This window comes from Bubalus kerabau, chromosome 11 (genome assembly GCF_029407905.1).
Source record: "Bubalus kerabau isolate K-KA32 ecotype Philippines breed swamp buffalo chromosome 11, PCC_UOA_SB_1v2, whole genome shotgun sequence".
In the NCBI taxonomy this organism is placed as follows: domain Eukaryota; kingdom Metazoa; phylum Chordata; class Mammalia; order Artiodactyla; family Bovidae; genus Bubalus; species Bubalus kerabau.
Window position 1 is genome coordinate 26,233,015 of NC_073634.1, and position 15,628 is coordinate 26,248,642.

General features: G+C 34.6%; 1 non-coding gene across 1 annotated transcript; it reads left to right on the forward strand.

The window, feature by feature from the left end:
• The first annotated feature begins 14,794 nt into the window (after positions 1 to 14,794).
• TRNAG-GCC (transfer RNA glycine (anticodon GCC)) lies at positions 14,795 to 14,866 on the forward strand. The gene has a single exon. It is a non-coding gene; the product is annotated as a tRNA-Gly (tRNA).
• Positions 14,867 to 15,628: the final 762 nt, after the last annotated feature.

Consider the following 15,628-nt stretch of genomic DNA (forward strand, 5'->3'; position numbering starts at 1 on the left):
GATGCTTGCTCCTTTGAAGGAAAGCTGTGACAAACCTAGACAGTGTATTAAAAACCAGAGACATCATTTTGCTGGCAAAAGTCCATACGGTCAAAGCTATGATTTTCCCAGTAGTCGTGTATAGATGTAAGAGTTGGACCATAAAGAAGGCTGAGCTCTGAAGAAGTGATGCTTTAGAGTTGTGGTGCTGAAAAAGGTCTTAAGAGTCCCTTGGACAGGAAGGGAATAAAACCAGTCAATCCTACAAGAAATAAACCCTGGATACTCATTGAAGGACTGATGCTGAAGCTGAAGCTCCAATACTTTGGCCACTTGATGCAAAGAGCATATTCATTGGAAAAGACCCAGATGCTGGGAAAGATTGAAGGCAAAAGGAGAATGGGATGGCAACAGAAGCATCCTATGAATATCAATTAAGGACAACAGGTCTATTGTGTAATTTAGGACCTTTGATGCCTTATTAATTTTCTCTCTTGATTATCTATCCATTTTTGTTAGTGGGGAGTTAGTCTCCTACTATTGTAATATAATTGTCAATTTCTCCTGTTATGTCTGTTAATATATCCTTTACATATTTAGGTGATCCTACATTTGGTGCCTATATGTTAATAAGTGTTCAGTTCAGTTCAGTCACTCAGTTGTGTCCGACTCTTTGCGACCCCGTGAATTGCAGCACCCCAGGCTTCCCTGTCCATCACCAACTCCCCGAGTTCACTCAAACTCATGTCCATCGAGTCGGTGATGCCATCCAACCATCTCATCCTCTGTTTTCCCCTTCTCCTCCTGCCCCCAATCCTTCCCAGCATCAGAGTCTTTTCCAATGAGTCAACTCTTCACATGAGGTGGCCAAAGTATTGGACTTTCAGCTTTAGCATCATTCCTTCCAAAGAACGGCCAGAGCTAATCTCCTTTAGAATGGACTGGTTGGATCTCCTTGCAGTCCAAGGGACTTTCAAGAGTCTTCTCTACCACCACAGTTCAAAAGCATCAATTCTTCGGCACTCAGCTTTCTTCACAGTCCAACTCTCACATCCATACATAACCACTGGAAAAACCATAGCCTTGACTAGACGAACCTTTGTTGGCAAAGTAATGTCTCAGCTTTTGAATATGCTATCTAGGTTGGTCATAACTTTCCTTTCAAGGAGTAAGCATCTTTTAACTTCATGGCTGCAATCACCATCTGCAGTGATTTTAGAGCCCCCAAAAATAAAGTCTGACACTGTTTCCACCGTTTCCCCATCTATTTGCCATGAAGTGATGTGACCGGATCCCATGATCTTCGTTTTCTGAATGTTGAGCTTCAAGCCAACTTTTTCACTCTCCTCTTTCACTTTCATCAAGAGACTCTTTAGTTCCTCTTCACTTTCTGCCATAAGGGTAGTGTCATCTGCATATCTGAGGTTATTGATATTTTTCCCGGAAATCTTGATTCCAGCTTGTGCTTCTTCCAGCCCAGCATTTCTCTTGATGTACTCTGCATAGAAGTTAAATAAGCAGAGTGACAATATACAGCCTTGACGTACTCCTTTTCCTATTTGGAACCAGTCTGTTGTTCCATGTCCAGTTCTAACTGTTGCTTCTTGACCTACATATAGGTTTCTCAGGTCAGGTGGTCTGGTATTCCCATCTCTTTCAGAATTTTCCACAGTTTATTGTGATCCACACAGTCAAAGGCTTTGGCATAGTCAATAAAGCAGAAATAGATGTTTTTCTGGAACTCTTGCTCTTTCGATGATCCAGCATATGTTAGCAATTTGATCTCTGGTTCCTCTGCCTTTTCTAAAACCAGCTTGAACATGTGTAAGTTCATGGCTCACGTATTGCTGAAGCCTGACTTGGAAAAATTTGAGCATTACTTTACTAGCTTGTGATAAATGTAATACGGTATATCTTAACAGGTGTTATATTTTCTTCTTTTATTGAACCATTTCCCATTATATAATGTTCTTCTCTCCTTATGGATTTGGTTTTAAAGTCTGTTTTTTCCAATATGATATTGCTACTTCAGTCTCTTGTTGTTTCCATTTGCATGAAATATTTTATCCATCCCCTCACTTTCAATCTGTGTGTCTTTCATTTGAAGTGAGTGTTTTATAGGCAGCATGTTTTAGCTTCTTGTTTGTTTTGCTCTGTTTTTAAATCCATTCTGCCACTCTGTCTTTTGATTGGAGAATTTAGTCCATTGACATTTAAAGTAGTTATTTATAGGTACAGACTTACTGCTATTTTAAATCGTATTTCCCTGTTGATTTTTTAATTGTCTTTTGTTCATTTTTTCTCTTTTTTCCTTTTGTGGCTTAATGGTTTTCTTTTGTGTTGTACTTGAGCTCCTTTTTTTTTTTTTTACTTTTGTGACCCATTGTAGCTTTTTGATTTGTGGTTACTCTGGTTTTCAAGTGTGTTGAACTTTGTCTACTTTATACTATAAGTCATATCAGTTTAAATACATTCTGAAAGATCTACATTTTTTGTTCCCCTCCCCCTACACTTTGTGATTTTGATGTCCTTTTATGCATCTTCATTTTTTTCTATTTACTGTTAATTGAGTTATAATTTCTTATGCATTTTTTTACCTTTTTAATGTATACACTTATTTATATAAGTGATCCTCAATCTTTTTATATATTTGCCTTTCCTGTTGTGATTTTTTTCCTTTCCTGTAGATTTTTTATTCTCTTCTATTTAATAAAGATATTTATTTTAGGGTAGGTTTTGTATTGCTGTATTATTTCAGTTTTTGCTTATCTGAGTTTTTTTTTTTTTAAACTCTCCTTCTAAGAGTTTTCTTGCTGGGCAGAGTATCCTAGGTTGGAGGTTTTTCAGTTTCAGGATTTTTAGTATTTCATGCCACTCCCTTCTAGCCTTCAAAGTTTCAGGAGAGAAATCAACTGATACTGTTATTTAAGAGAGATAGCAAGAATTTCATAGCTGCCTTACAGTATTTGGAGAATTGTCCTGAGAAAGAGAGAGAGAATTATGCTCTTAACTAATGGTGAACACCTATTAGATGCCCGGTAGATATTACAGGAATGAATGAATATGTGAATGAATGAGTGATTGAAATACTAAAACCGAAACATAGAAGGAAAAGCAAAGGATGAAAGGTACAGGGAGATAAATATTATTTTAATGTGAAGACTAATGTTCTCTTGACAAGAGCTGTCCACAAATATTCACATCAGCAAACTGCCCTGGCTAGATGGAAAAATTACATTTATAAGATTACAGTTATAATTTTTTTCAATATCATTGTAGAGAGAGGCAATGGGTGTTTCTAAAATTATGCATCTTGCAAAAAGATAGTTTTTTCTATAGCTGCATCTAGCTATAGAAACTAGCTTTCAAATTAGTATTCTTTTAATTTCATAACATGTTGAAACTAATTTTTAACACATGGAGCAGTTTCAAGATGCAAGTTGTTCTAGGAAAGAAAATGTCAAATAATTTTTAATTAAATATGTATTCCAACTGTTTCTAGGATGAGCAAACCAACATTGTCTATAATAGTAGTAAGGCTTACTCTCTGTCATCTCTCATCAAGGAACTGTGCTAAGAGTTTCATGTGTCTCTAACACAAATACCAAATCAGGTTTAGGACAGCCAAGAATTGTCATGTATTGTATAAACTGTCTTGGGTTTGGGGACGTTTAGTAGTTTACTCAGTGTCATGAATTTATTAATTTGTGGAACAGGGACCTATATCTTAGTCTGTCTTATTTTTTTTATCATGTTTTTTAACACGTAATTTTTCCCACCTGCAGAAAATCTTCCTTCTGCTGTTGCTTTTCTGAATTAAATTGGTGTCATTATTCTATATTGCCTAGCAAGCATTCTCTAGTAGGCAAATAATATACAATTTATAGTAAAACAAATCTCAATCGTTTCATATGAGTTACATCATACATGAACTTAAGTAAAAATTGACAGCAAGTACTTTTGTTAAGAAAATGCTATCCTGTTAAACCACTGTCATTTCTGGAAAATGCATACTGACATGAAATTTAAAGTTCATTATATATTTCTTGAGAATGGCTTTTTCTTAACAATCAGAATATGAACTGGTAATGAAAGTTATGCAGAAAGAATCAATGAAGCACTGAGTTTGGTCTGCTGGACAGAGAGATTTGAAGATAGGTAGTGAGATTTGCAATACCAAGCTTTCATTCAATAGTTTTTTAAGTTATTTAAATGGAAGATTATAAATGATGCTAGTTATAAAATATAGAAAATAATATAGAAGACAGGGATCACTAAACTATTTACTTTTGTTATGGAGAAAAAATTTATTCACATACATGCATTCTACTCTTTTCTTCCTTCAACTAGATAATTTTCTCTTTGTACAGTAAATAGTTATATCCTGCCCTCTAGTCTCTGCGAAAAGTTTGATCTACCACTGGGTGCTTCAGATTGCACTATCAGCTTCCCAAATTCATCTATCCTAAATTTTGTTTGTTGATTTTTTGTTTGTCATTTTAGTTTTATCTCATGTGAATGGATCCCCAATAATTTTGTTTTCTTTGAAATTCATATAAAATACATGAAATATGCATATTCTTTAGGGGCTTGCTTATTTTCTTCAGCATATTCATCTTCATTCCTGTATAGTGACCAATTATTTATTATTAAATCAATATCCAAAGTGACTATACCAATTAAAAATGCCCCCATCCAAAACATATGGAAGCTTTTATTACCCCTATGCACTAAAATCTTTGAAGTCAAACTTCTTGTATTCAATATGATAGGTGTGAAAGTTTCTCCCTATCATTTTTAATTTGCATTTTCCTAATGACTAATGAGATTGAGCCTTTTAAAATGAATTTCTCTGCGAAATATATTTAAATGTCATTTGCTTAAATGTCATACTTTCATATTTTGTTATGAGTTTTTTCTTTCCTGGTTTTAGGTAGGTTTTCTTTAAATTGTAAACAGAGCTACAGCTTTTCTGATGATATGTGTAAAAACATTCTTCAACATTTGTGACCTGTTTTACCATGTCTTTAATTTGTTAAATTTTTAGATTTTGATATAATTCCTCATTTGTGCTATTTATAGATTATGCATGTTTATATTTCATTTAACAAATATTTTTTTTCATATGACAAAGTCATAACAATTTTTTCCCATGTTTCCTTCAAATTTATTAAAGATTTATCTTTTCAATTTGTCTTTACTCCATTTTGGCTTTATTATTGTGTATAGTGTAAAATTGTATCACAAAAACTACTATTACAGTTCATATTTTCCCATTAAGCGAAATGATAACTTTTGCCATATATTTTTTCAAATACATGTGCATATGTGTGTATATGTATATATTAATATATATGCTGCTAAGTCGCTTCAGTCGTGTCTGACTCTGTGCGGCCCCATAGACGGCAGCCCACCAGGCTCCCCCATCCCTGGGACTCTCCAGGCAAGAACACTGGAGTGGGTTGCCATTTACTTCTCCGGTGCATAAAAGTGAAAAGTGAAAGTGAAGTCACTCAGTCGTCTGACTCTTAGCGACCCCATGGACTGCAGCCCACCAGGCTCCTCCATCCATGGGATTTTCCAGGCAAGAGTACTGGAGTGGGGTGCCATTGCCTTCTCCGATTAATATATATACACATATATATTTTCAACTGTGTGGAAGACAGTTGAAAATTCACATATAGCTTATGATCAACCCTTAGTATATGAAGTTCCTCATGTCCATAGATTCAACAACTTTAAATCATATAGCACAGTACTATTTACTATTTTAAAAAATCTGTATATAAGTGGGTAGTTTTACCATCATTTACTTGCCTGTCTAGAACTCTTTGCCTCAATATTTTCTGATAAATTTTTTATGTAGCACATTCACTTTCTCCCTACTGTGCTGAAATTTGTAGTCTTCAGTAGACTATACTGGAGAAGTCATACAGTGTAAAAGAGTACATTTATTCTTTAGGGTAATTCTCAACCTTCAGTTTGCGTAAACATTGTTAAGATAGCATGATTAAGTGCTATCTGCATACCCCAGATAATCTGTATCTGTAGGTCTAGGATGAGGTTTGAGAATTTCATTTCTAGCAGCATCCCAGGAAATTCTGCTATTGGTTTAGAACTGCACATTGAATATCACTCAATTATGATACTGGTAGCAATTTTTAGGATATTCTGTTGACAGATTTTAGAGAAAGAGCTTTACCTCAGATGAAATCTTCATTCCTTGTATGTTCGCATATGAAATGGCAGCTGTATTGTTCAATTAGCAATGATGCCTCATTTGATTCACAGATGGGATGTTAAGTACAATTCAGTGCTTCTTGTGCCTATGGACAATGATGCACATGACACAAATGTAATCTGATATCAGCTATCTATACTTCTGAAAGCTCAAATTACTTTGTCTCTGAACCTGGCTCATTAAAGTATCAAACCTGATATGTAGCATTCCTAAAAGTATCCCTGTTATTTGTCCCTCGAAAAAGGGAACATCGATTGCAAACCAGTTCTTCAGATGCATGCAACTTTAGTTTCTTATGTTCTTCCTCCCATGCTTGTTTCCCTACCTCCCGGAGAGTCTCTTTAGGAGCCTCAGTGCTGCAACTCTTGACATATCACTGTGGGTATACTATCTATGAAAACTTCCCAAACTTCCAATCTGCAAGGTGCCAATCTTGCCGGGAAAATAGGCTGCAGTCCATTGGGTCACTGAGAGTCGGACACAACTGAGCGGCTTCACTTTCACTTTCAATCTTCAATCTGGTGTTTTTCTCACCTAGAAGCTGCAAGATATTAACGTTTCTGGGGTAATCCTATCAAAATACCCTTTTATTCTTTTCATAGTTAATGGAGGATGCAACAAACCTTGCTTGCCAATTTTACTTTGAAATTTTTAGCAGTGTATCCATCTCTGTGATTATCCACAATAATGGTTAAGGTCCTCATCTACTCTTGCCAAGATTGTTAAAATAATCTCTTAACTGGTCTCCTTCCATACTTATTCCTCTAAATTACATCTTTTCTACAGTCAAAGAAAGATTTATCTGAACACATAACTATGCAACTATAATAAGAACTGTGTATTTAATTATATCTATGTATTTCCTACTTAATAGGGTAAAGATTTTTTAAAAAATCTCTGGAATTAAACTTTATAGTGATCATTATTAGGCAATTTTAGGAGTTGAAAGTACTTAGTAATATTCCCAGTAAATAGTGGAACACATATATATGACTGTATCTTCTATTAAGGATATATTTGAGGGCATTAATTCAGCATCTTCTACACAGAAAAAAATACATTCCCCAATTTTCAGTGTTTGCATCAGCAGTTCAGAAATAACTATCTTGATCTTAAAATAAGACTAACTAAACAAAATGGTATGAGACTGGAAATGAATCACATTTAGAAAAGAAACCTGATTTCTGTAACAAAAATTAATGCCCTGGTGTCAATGAGGAATCATTATGAAGCAGAGTGTAAAGGTTTTGTTGATAATTAACTTAAATATGGAGAAATGATGAGAAAGATGTAAGGGAAATACTAATATGGATTTTGGATAAAAGTTACTGGCTGTTTAAATTGTTTTCAATATTTGAATATTATTTTCATGTGCTATCTTTATGTTTTGATATTGATCTAATACACTATTGAATATCAAACATTATGTTTACTTCATCAACCAGTAAACAGCAGAGAACAAATTTTGATGAGTTCAACAGAGTCAGTGTTTTTGATGAGGCTGGGAAAGAATGGGGGTAATAATTTTTTGACATATGGATACCCTGGCACTTGAACTAGTCCCGCTGTTCCCACATAATGTCCCCAAAATGTCAAACAATCCCTCTATCCATGCTATGCAGCCCCAGCAAAACTCTTGCTTGCCTGGTGCTGGAAGCCAGGAAATCGTAATAAATGTCAAAAGGAATATGAGGAAAATATATGGAAAGGCACTCGGCAAGAAATGTAGCTGATACTGCCTGCTTTTAAACTCAGTTGTTACTGATCCTATTCCAAGCTTCTTTAATTTAAAAAGCTGATGAGTATCCTGAACATCGTGTTCAAAAGAAGAATATTCAAATAGCTCAAAAAACAAGAAATTTATAACTCATTAATATAATCTCAATAAATGACAGAAGGAAATTCTTGGCCTAAATCACTCCAAAAGTATACTTGATCCCACTCTACTGTCCCTCTTCTCACTTTCTGGTCATTAATCTGCTAAAGAGTCTACTTCTGCCGAGAAACAGGTCAAATGCAGAAGAATTCATAAGCCAGTAAGATTTTTTTTAAACAAGGTACTTGTGTCTATTATTTATTGCTGTGTACCATAAATTACTCAAAGTCCAGCATCTTGAAGAGACAAACGTTATCTCACAGAGATGAGAATCAGGAATCTTACGAGTGGCTTAGTTGGGTGATTCTGGGTCAGGGTTTCTTATGAAGGTGCTATCAAAGTACCTCTGAAGACTTGAGTGGGATTGGAGAATGCCCTTCAACACTCATTCTTATAGTTGTTGGCCGGAGGCAACACTTTCAACACTGTTCTTAGAAATTTCAGCTAGATTACCAAGTTATTATATGCAATGCTGATACTAAAATTGGCTGCCACTACAGAGCAAGGCATCACCAACTCTATGGACGTGAGTTTGGGTGAACTCCGGGAGATGGTGATGAACAGGGAGGCCTGGCGTGCTGCGATTCACGGGGTCGCAAAGAGTCGGACATAACTGAGCGACTGAATTGAACTGAACAGAGCAAGGATCTCCTTTTCCCAAGTTTCAGATAACATTTTACTTCTGTTTCTACAAGCTCTTTCTGGGAGTCTTATTAATCACCACTTGACTTTAAGGCTTTATTTAACAGATCCTTCAAAAGTAACATTTAATTAATGATATAAAGGAAGTAAGAGAGAGAACTATGCAGCTAACCAGGGGAAGAACATTCCAATTAGAGGAAGCCAAATGCACAGATGCACCGAGGAAGAGGTGCTTTGACGTGGTCAGAAAATCCTACAAAGGCCAGAATAGCTGCAGTAAAATGCAAGAAGGAGGAATTCCTTTGAGTAGGAGGAAAGAGTTGCAGCAAGTAGTAAGATCGATTAGGGGCTTAGAGGCTGCTGTAATGACTTTTTGCTGATTGAGATGGGGAAGTAATGGTGGATATGCAATCTGGCTTAAATTATAAAAGAATCACCCTGGCTGTATATGGAATATACCTTGGTATGTGTGGGATGTGTGTGTGGTGTAAATATGGGCCAGTTAGGAAATATTGTAGTCCAGTGCAAGATGTTGGCACCCTAAGCTTGGCTCATATCAGGAGCTTTAACAAAAATTGCTGAATTTTGAATATTTCAAAAGGAATATCTTGAAGCTTCTGTTCATGTGGATCCATATTACATATTACTCGGGAGTTGATGTCAAATCATAACTTTATAACTCTTAAGACTTGAGATCTGTAACATTTGATTCGAAACCAAAGATAAATATTTGTAGGATATCAGATTGTAATCTGGATAAATAGATCATTGGGCCATTCTATTTTAACCTAAAACAGAAGGTTAAAGTATAAGTCAATAAGAAACACATGTGCATTGTACAGATAATACAACTTGAAAATCAGGTTTGAAAATTAAAAGTCATATTGAATCTTCCTTTTGCTCAGATTTTTACAAATGAACTAGTTCTGTTGATTTATTATAAAATGTATGTAAAGGAAAGTTTGACAGATGAAAAGGGCAAATGACACCTGATAACTAATGGAGAGTAAAAGTGTCTTGGTGTCTGTGTTTATCAGATTAGGGATAATTAAATAGCTGAAATTATATATCAGTAGTCAACTTTCAATGGTTGTTAATGCATAGATTACCTTACCATTACTATGATTTAAAAAATATGTTTAAGAACAACTACCTTAAAATATATAAGGGAAAAGAATTTGTGGAAAGTGAAGTATTCTGGCCAGGAAAGTTGATGGTTTGGAAATAGTATTTAAAAAACAATTTCAAAGCAGATAATAGTATAGTTTCTATCTCATTTGTCATTGTTGTATTGAACATTTAATAGAAATGCTTTATATTTTATCCAAAGTAGGGTAAGAGGGCAGATCCCAGTTATGGAGAAGCACTAATTTTTCCAGGTATGGCCCATGACTAGCTACCCTCAGTTGTCCCGCAAGTCTATTCTACATTTATTGATACCTTAACCCCTTTGTAAGGAGAGACTGTATTAATCTCTGAAGATTGTTCCCTAGCACCCTGAGTCATCCTCCAAGGATGAATAGTCCTGTCATATGTTCTTTTTGGATACTATACTAATGTCTGATACTATAATTTACCTCCATTTTCCACAATGTACTACCAGCCATGTTCTTAGAATATTTATTACATAATCACACAGTTTGCAAGGAAACTTTTCACCTAAAGTTGTAAATAATAGTGAAAGATATTGGAGGTAGTTCTTGGAATGGGGTAGGACTTCATAAAGTGTTTCTTGAGTGAGAGGCACCATTTTTTTATGTAACATCTGCATTATAAATCTTGCTCCAGTGCCCAAAGTATTCTTGATATTTACCCTTTTAACAAAACCACTCCTGTTACTGCAGTATGTGATTGAAGAATGGCTAGATGCTACAGATATTAAAATGAGGCTTAAGATTATTTTTGAAATAGGAGCTCAAGTCACTTTTGTCTTCTCCTATTATAATACTTCTGGAGAAGGCAATGGCACCCCACTCCAGTACTCTTGCCTGGAAAATCCCATGGACGGAGGAGCCTGGTAGGCTGCAGTCCATGGGGTCGCTAGGAGTCAGACACGACTGAGCGACTTCACTTTCACTTTTCACTTTCATGCACTAGAGGAGGAAATGGCAACCCACTGCAGTGTTCTTGCCTGGAGAATCCCAGAGATGGGGGAGCCTGGTGGGCTGCCGTCTATGGGACTGCACAGAGTCGGACACGACTGAAGCGACTTAGCAGCAGCAGCAGCTATTATAATACTTCAGTCCTTTGTTGCTAACTTCACACTCATTCTTAGATACCGACTTATAACAGGATCTTTTAGCTTTGTGCCAGTGGAAGCTTCAGATTCACATTTAACTGATACTAATAATAACTGAATAAAAACTATTTACCAAGCACTGTGCTGGGTACTTTCACAGATTATGTAATTTCAGTCCACAAGCAGGCATGATTTAGTCCTATTGAAGGAAAATGAAAACTTGTAGAGGTAAAATAACTTGCTTGAAGCATCACAGACCCTGTTTGGATTTAAGTTTTTATTCTCAGTCCAGGATTCTCTGACATTCATCCAGACTACTTATTATTCTGCAAGGAAGATTTGTGTCCTTAACCATTAGTCTTAAACATCAGTGACAGTTATCTTTAGAGATGCCATGCTAATCCTATTGTGTTCTGGGTCATTATTTCTAGAATGCCATTTTAGTCTGAGGATTAGAGGTGTAAAAGTAAGCACCCAGATACACATCACAGTTAATGTCAAAATCTTCAACATTTTAACAGACAGAGCTTCATTTTGAAATAGTAATTTTTCATTTCAGTTTCTCAGGGGTTTGAACAAAAGCCAAGATTGGAGGTTGGTTTTCACAAATTGAGCTAGATTAAATTATATCTTGTCTTCATTTTGTCATGCAATGGCCTGGAAGTATAAATAGTACTAATATAATTGCCCTGGTTCACTTTAATATACATATGACTGCTAAAACCAATCTAAATTAATTAAACGAGTTTTAATTTGATTTTTAACCTTTTAAGTATCCCAAAATAAGACAGAAGATCTAATTTGGAAAATAGAGATGCTCAGGATGCCAAGTCAAATTTAATCTACAAAACAAGTCAGATATTGACTGGAGACACATTTCTATGGACTGATTTATGCTGTTAAGAGAGGTAAAAATGTTAACCCTGTACTTTAGAGACCTGGAATTAGGAAATGTCTCTTTATAAGCCAAGGGACTGAGATTCAGCATCAGTGTATAATACATCTGCTTAGGGTGTGTACTTATTTTCTATGAAAAGCCATCTAGCCTTCTTTTCTTTATTTTTTTTTTTAATATGTCTTTCTGTACACCATTCTTGGTAGAAACATTTTATTGGAGATAGTGCTAGAGACAAGGTAGGAGCTTGACAAATTGTTTTGATTTCCTTAAAAAGGAAATATGTGGTCAATTAATAAAAGTGCTGTTGCTGCTGATGGCGATAATGATGGTAATGGGGCCAATGTTCGCTGAATGTTAACTGTCTACCAGACCTATTCTAAGTTCTTTAAATGTAGAAACCTATTTAGTACTTTTTGCAGCCACAAAAGATGGGTTATACTTATCCCCTCTATTTTATTTTATTTTTTGTATTTCTTTTTTTAAAATTTATTTATTTTAGTTGGAGGCTAATTACTTTACAATATTGTAGTGGTTTTTGCCAGACTAAGGGACTCTTTTTCCCAATTAGTTGAACCCAATTGATGGTAGAAACATTATCTTTTCTTGTTGGTTATCATCCAATACAGCCATGTATTCAGTAAATGTCTACTGAGAGTTGATTCTAGAAGTACTGATGAACATGACACATGTCTTTACCGAAAGGGCTTATCATTAAACAGAAACAAATATAAGAAGTAACAAATTCTACCTGTGAACAAACTGCAGGGTCCATGATGTACATCAAGATTAACCTGAAATATGTCAAAAGTGCAAATCTCAGGTTGAAACACGTTGACATGTAGAAAGAAGAGAAAATCACTGGAAAAAAATCTCAACCTATAAGTAAGTAAACTTTCCTCTAATAAAACTCAAAAAGAAGAACCACTAAAAATTAATGATTTAAACTTTTTCAAAATGAAGAAGACTTGTTCTTCAAAAGACAGTTTTATAAAATGAAAAGACAGAAATACTGGGAGGATATTTATGTATTCTCCAAGAATTATATATATATATATATATATATATATATGTATATATGGGGCATATATTTTATATGTATTGATACCCAATGTTCTTCTAAAGACAGCATTAAAAAAAGGAAAAGATAGCAAAAGAAAAAGTACACACATATATTACATATATATATTTCCCTGATATCTCACTCATATATATTGATATATTGATAAATAGATATCAATTTAAACACAAAATGTATAAATTTTATAATTTATAAAATGTAAATATATCAATATAGATCAGTTCAGTCAGTTCAATCACTCAGTCGTGTCCGACTCTGCAACCCCGTGGACTGCAGCACGCCAGGCCTCCCTGTCCATCACCAACTCCCAGAGTTTACTCAACCATCTCATCCTCTGTCGTCCCCTTCTCCTCCCACCTTCAATCTTTCCCAGATCAGGATATTTTCAAATGAGTCAGTTCTTTGCATCAGGTGGCCAAAGTATTGGAGTTTCAGTAGGTCTTCATAAATCAGTTATTTATATCTATATTTATTTCTCATATTTATAGATATACTGATATATTTATAAATATATCAATATGTATCAATATAATTTTATATAGAGTAGATAAGAATTCTTAAAACCAATAAAAACTCCAACAAACTAGTACAAAGTAAGAAAAATATTTGGACAGAGACTTCTGCAAAGAAGATATAAGATGACTAATAAGCACACAAAAAAATGTGTAACAATTTTAGTTTCCTGAAAAATACGAATTAAAACAATGAGATACTGCCATGTAGATCATATAACTAATAGGAGGGTGAGAAGTTTCTAAAACAGACAATACCAATTGTTAGCAATTATGTGATCAACTGGGGTTCTCATACATTGCTGGTGGGAATGTAACATAAGACACCCACTTTGGGAAACAATTTTGAAACTTTTTTTTTAAGTTTAAACATAACCTTACCATAAAACTCCCAAGGAAAATGAATTGTGTGTCCATGAATCTTACGTTCAATGAGTTGGTACATGAATATTCATTGCAGCTTATTCATTATAGTAAAACCTGGAATTAATCCAATTATTCATCAGCGGCTGAATAGATCAATTATGGTATATTTCATGCAATGAAATGCAATTCAGTCATAAGTAGATACAAACTAGCAACACACACAACAATATGGGCAAACTGCCAAAACATTGTGCTGAGTGCAAGAATCCAAACGCAAAGGACAACATGCTGTGAGATGCGGTGAACATGGCTCTCAAAGAGATGATGCTAATCTATCCTGACAGAGGGCAGATCAGGTTTACCTGAGTTGTGATATAGGGTAAGGGATTCATTAGGAAAGACACAGTAGGGTTGCCAGGTTAGCTAAATACATGAATGCATAAACAGATAAATACAAGATACCCAGTTAAATTTGAGTTTCAACTAAAAAATGATTTTTTAAAATGTATCTCAAATACTGCATGCTTGTGATACATAGTACTGACTGATAAAAGAAATAGTATCATGTCCCCAAACATGACACACATAAAGAGAAATATATACACTTAAATGCTTATATTGGAACTTATATTAGCAAAAAGAAACAGCATGAATCATGCATTGGAATAAGAAAAATATGTAATAAAGCAAAAAAATCTGTATAAAATATTATTTAAGGACACAGAAAGATATGATAAAAAATACCATCAACTCAATAAAATTTGAAATGTTTCATAAGATGAATCAGGGAAAAAAGGGAGATGATACAAATGACTGTTATCAAGATTGAAAAGGGGACAGCTCTAACAATAAAGCAGATATTAAAAACAAATAAAACCTATGAAACATTTATGCCAGAAATTTTCAAACTTAGGTGAAATGAGTAAATAAAAATTAAAAACCATCAGATTCACTCAAGGGGCTTCCCTGGTGGCTCAGTTGGTAAAGCATCTGCCTGCCATGCAGGAGACCAGGTTCGATTCCTGTGTCGGGAAGACCCCCTGGAGAAGAGAATGGAAATCCACTCCAGTATTCTTGCCTGGAGAATTCCAAGGACAGAAGATTCTGGAGGGCTGCAGTCCATCGGGTGATAAAGAGACAAACACGACTGAGTGACTAACACACACAAAATTCATCAGATTCACTTGAAGAGAATTAGAAGTTCTGAATTATTCTGTAATCTTAAACTCAATAGTTTAAAAAGCCCTACTGAAAATGATAGATTTTACCAATGAGTTCTACCAGAGAGTCAAGGAAGAATTCAATCCTGGCTTATCCATGATTTTGCAGACTGAAGTGAGAAAACTCCCAAATTGTGTGATTCAGTTAGAATAGCATTGATTGCAAAACCTAAAATGTTTAACAGTATTAATGATATCTTACATAGAAACATTGTTCACATAAACTAAAACATTACCAAAATAATTCAAGAATATATAAAAATGCATTATAGTCAATTGACCTTATTTTGTGTATAAAAGGATCAGGAAAGAAATGAATATAATTTACCACATTAATAAAAATAAATGAATAAATGATCGACTATATTGTTATAATGATAGATGCAAACTAGGAATTGAAGGAAGTTTCCCTAATTGATAAGACTATCTGGAGGAAAATATATAACAAACACTGTATTTTATGGTGAAATATTAATACATTCCCTGTAAATCAATGTGCCTATTATTACCATTTGAATTCATATATTTTCTGGATTTTCCTATGGTTCTCATACTTTAATAAGTATATGAGTCATCT